The sequence below is a fragment of the Ornithorhynchus anatinus genome, chromosome 3, assembly GCF_004115215.2.
Source record: "Ornithorhynchus anatinus isolate Pmale09 chromosome 3, mOrnAna1.pri.v4, whole genome shotgun sequence".
NCBI classification, from domain to species: domain Eukaryota; kingdom Metazoa; phylum Chordata; class Mammalia; order Monotremata; family Ornithorhynchidae; genus Ornithorhynchus; species Ornithorhynchus anatinus.
In genome coordinates this window covers 109,317,855-109,322,118 of record NC_041730.1, presented here as the reverse complement: position 1 = coordinate 109,322,118, position 4,264 = coordinate 109,317,855, and the positions used below count along the sequence as shown (strand labels likewise).

The 4,264-nt window shown below is 45.9% G+C and overlaps 1 non-coding gene across 1 annotated transcript; it reads left to right on the top strand.

Annotated features, from left to right (window-relative positions):
* The first annotated feature begins 3,909 nt into the window (after positions 1-3,909).
* On the top strand, positions 3,910-4,047 carry LOC114810588. The gene has a single exon (XR_003758284.1). It is a non-coding gene; the product is annotated as a small nucleolar RNA SNORA7 (small nucleolar RNA).
* Positions 4,048-4,264: the final 217 nt, after the last annotated feature.

Genomic DNA, 4,264 nt, shown 5'->3' with positions numbered 1-4,264 from the left:
TCTACTGATGCCCAATCCTTCGACGTCAGCCTGTCAGTCAGTCAATCGTATTTATTGAGCACTTACTGTGTGCCGAACACTGTACTAAGCACTTGGGAGAGTATAGGATAATAATATAACATTCTCTGCCCATAATAAGTGTGTGTGTGTGTGTGTGTTCATTCATTCATTCAATCAATTGTTTTATTGAGCGCTAACTGTGTGCAAAGCACTGTACTGAGCCCTTGGAAAGTACAATTCAGTAACAAAGAGAGACAATCCCTGCCCACAACGGGCTCACAGTCTAGAAGGGGGAGACAGGTATCAAAACAAGTAAGCAGGCATCAGTAGCATCAATATAAATAAATAGAATTATAGACATCATTAATAAAATAAACAGAATTATAAACATGTTCAGATATACCACAAGGGCTGTGGGTTGGGGAGGGGGTAGAGTGGAGGGAAACAGTGGGGGTGATGGGGAGGGGAAGGGGGACAGAGGAAAAGGGGGGCTTAGTCTGGGAAGGCCTCCTGGAGGAGGTGAGCTTTCAGTAGGGCTTTGAAGGGAAGAAGTGTGCAAGTTTGGTGGATTCGAGGAAAGAGGGCGTTCCAGGCCAGAGGCAGGATGTGGGCCAGGGGTCGATGGCAAGACAGGCGAGAACGAGGCCCAGGGAGAAGGTGAGCGGCAGAGGAGCGGAGTGTGCGGGCTGGGTTATAGAAGGAGAGAAGAGAGGTGAGGTAAGAAGGGGCAAGGTGATAGAGAGCTTTGAAGCCAATAATGAGGAGTTTTTTGAGCACTTCCTGTGTGCAGAACACTGTACTAAACACTTGGGAGAGTACAGTATAACAATTTAGCATTCTCTGCCCATAATGAGTGTGTGCGTGTGTGTGTGTTTGTATTTCTCTTGAATGTTCCTTCTATTCTGAAGACTGTAACTTCCTCTGTAGACTCATTTTGAGCAAGGAATGTGTCTGTTTATTATTTTGCACTCTCCCAATAATAATAATGTTGGTATTTGTTAAGCGCTTACTATGTGCAGAGCACTGTTCTAAGCGCTGGGGTAGATACAGGGTAATCAGGTTGTCCCACGTGAGGCTCACAGTGTTCATCCCCATTTTCCAGACGAGGGAACTGAGGACCCAAGAAGTGAAGTGACTTGCCCACAGTCACCCAGCTGACAAGTGGCAGAGGTGGGATTCGAACCCATGATCTCTGACTCCCGAGCCCGGGCTCTTTCCACTGAGCCACGCTGCTTCTCTTCCCAAGCGCTTCGTACAATGTTCTGCCCACAGTAAGTGCACGACAAATACAACTGAATGCATGAATGAATGACTGACTGCCTGTAAACTCCTGTGGGCAGACATCACATTTACTGACTCTATTGTACTGTACTTTCCCAAATGCTTAGTACAGTGCTCTACACACAGTAAGCACTCAACAAATTCCATTCATTGATTGACCGATTATCCTCATTTCACTGTTTCAGAATATTTAATTTCTGTCCCCACTGGTGGACTGTAAACTTCTTGTTAGCAGGGAATATGTTTTATGCATTTCTTGTATTTTCCCAACTATTTTTAGTACAGCATATTTCACTTAGCAGATGCTCAATAATACCATTACTATTATCATCATCCAGAGCATCATTGTCCTCCCTGACCCCACTTTCCAATGTATTTGTCTCCTCTCATCTGTTACCCACATCAGTGATGATGATGACGACGATGGTATTTAAGCGCTTACTATGTACCAGGCACTGTATTAAGCGCTGGGGTGCATACAAGCAAATTCGGTTGAACACAGTCCCTGTCCGGTGTGGGGCTCACAGTTTGATTCCTCATTTTACAGATGAGGTAACTGAGGCATGAGGAAGTGAAGTGAGTTGCCCACGGTCACAGAGCAGACAAGCGGCAAAGCCGGTAATAGAACCCAGGACCTTCCGACTCCCAGGCCCGTGCTCTATCCACTACGCTATGCTGCTTCCCTGATTGCATCAATCAGTCAGTGCTATTTATTGAGCACTTACTATGTGCAGAACACACTGCTAAACGCTTACAAGAGTACAATACATCTAAGCAAAACTTCTCAGATCTTTTTTTTTTCCTGATGGTTTTTGTTAACCACTTACTATGTACCTGGCACTGTACAAAGCACTGGGTAGATAGAAGCTAATCAGGTTGGACACAGCCCATGTCCCACATGGGGCTCACAGTCTTAATCCCCATTTTATTCATTCACTCATTCAATTGTATTTATTAAATACTTGTGTGCAGAGCACTGTACCATACAACACAGACACACACTCATTATGGGCAGAGAATGTTATATTATTATACCGTACTCTCCCAAGTGCTTAGTACAGTGTTCTGCACACAGTGTTCAATAAATATGATTGACTGACAGGCTGACCACCAAGGACTGGGCAGCAGCAGGAACATAAACACAATAGTTCCCTCATCTGCAAAATGGGAATTCAATACTTCTTCTCCCTTTACATAGATGGAAAGCCCCTTGAGGGACCGGATTATCCCTCAACAGTGGGAAAGTACAATGTATCAATAAACAGTGACATTCCCTGCCCAAAACGAGCTCACAGTCTAGAGGGGTGGGAGGAGACAGACATCAATACAAATAAATCAAATTACAGATATATACATAAGTGCTGTGGGGCCGGGAAGGCGGGGAAGAGCAAAGGGAGTAAGTCAGGGTGAGGCAGAAGAGAGAGGGAAATGAGGAAAAGCAAAGTTTAGTCTGAGAAGGCCTCTTGGAGGAGATATGCCTCCAGGAAGACTTTGAAGCAGGGAAGTGTAATTGTCTGGCAGATTTGAGGAGAGAGGGCGTTCCCGGTCAGAGTCAGGACTTGGGCCAGGGGTTGGCAACGAGACAGGTGAGATCGAGGCTCGGTGAGGAGGTTAGCACCAGAGGAGGGAAGAATGCGGGCTGGGTTGTAGAAGGAGAGAAGCGAGGTGAGGTAGGAGGGGGCAAGGTGATGGAGAGCTTTAAAGCCAATGGTGAGGAGTTTTTGTTTGATATGGAGGAGGGTGGGCAACCACCAGAGAGTTTTGAGGAGCGGCGTAACATGTCCTGAACATTTTTGTAGAAAGATGATCCAGGCAACAGAGTGAAGTGAGGAGAGACAGGAGGTTGGGAGGTCAGCGAGGAAGTTTGTGCAGTAATCTAGGTGGGCTAAAATGAGTGATTGTATTAACATGGTAGCAGTTGGGACGGAGAGAGTCTGTCAATGGGCAGGGATCGTCTCTATCTGTTGCCGAATTGTACATTCCAAGCCCTTAGTACAGTGCTCTGCACATAGTAAGTGCTCAATAAATACTATTGAATGAGTGAATGAATGAATTTATTTATATTCATGTCTGCCTCCTTCTCTAGACAGTAAGCTCGCTGTGGCAGGGAAGTGTCTATTTATTGCTATATTGTATTCTCCCAAGAGCTTAGTACAGCGCTCTGCACACAGTAAACGCTCAATAAATATGATTGAATGAATGAATGAATGGAGTGACTTACCCAAGGTCACGCAAAGGGAGATAAGTGGTGAGCAGGGATCTTCTTGCCCCATCCTCTCTACTCTTGTGGACAATCGTCTTCCTTCCTCCGTCCTATCGCCAGGGATGGCTAACTTATTAGCGGTCTTCTGGTGCCCTTGTTTTCCCCCTCTTTTCACTCTTGTTGGGTTCTCTACACCGGGTAAAAGTCAGCTTCCTCTAGCATCTTTCTCAGTATGTTCTTTCCTTCCTCAAAGCCTATAGCGACTTTCTCGTACCTGCCACTATATATTAATTTTTCACTATGATCTTCAAGACTTTCAATCAACGGGCTCACCTTTAACTACCCTTTTCTCCTATTATACACTAACTCACGCTCTTCACTCTGCCCAAGCAAACCTGTTGATTATTCTCCCTATGCATGTCTCTCCCCTCTCAGGGTCGCACCTGGAGAGTTTTCAGAACTCTACCAGTCATGACTACAGGAGGGACAGTCAAGCAGAGGCCTACCCATTCCATTTCTAGCTTGGGCAGTGACTAGTGAGTGGAAGGCAATCTGCTACAAGTCAAAACTCACCCGTGCTGGGCAGCAGTGGCATGGAAGAGAGTCGAGGGCAGAGACTCATTTACCTTGGGGAAGGAGGGAATGGCAAACTACTTCCGTATTTTTACCAAGAAAACTCCATAGCTACGCTACCAGAACGACTGCAGATGGAAGTTGGGGGTTCTGGGAGAGATGTGTCTTTGGCGTCGCTATGGGTTGGACACGACTTGACAGCATAAG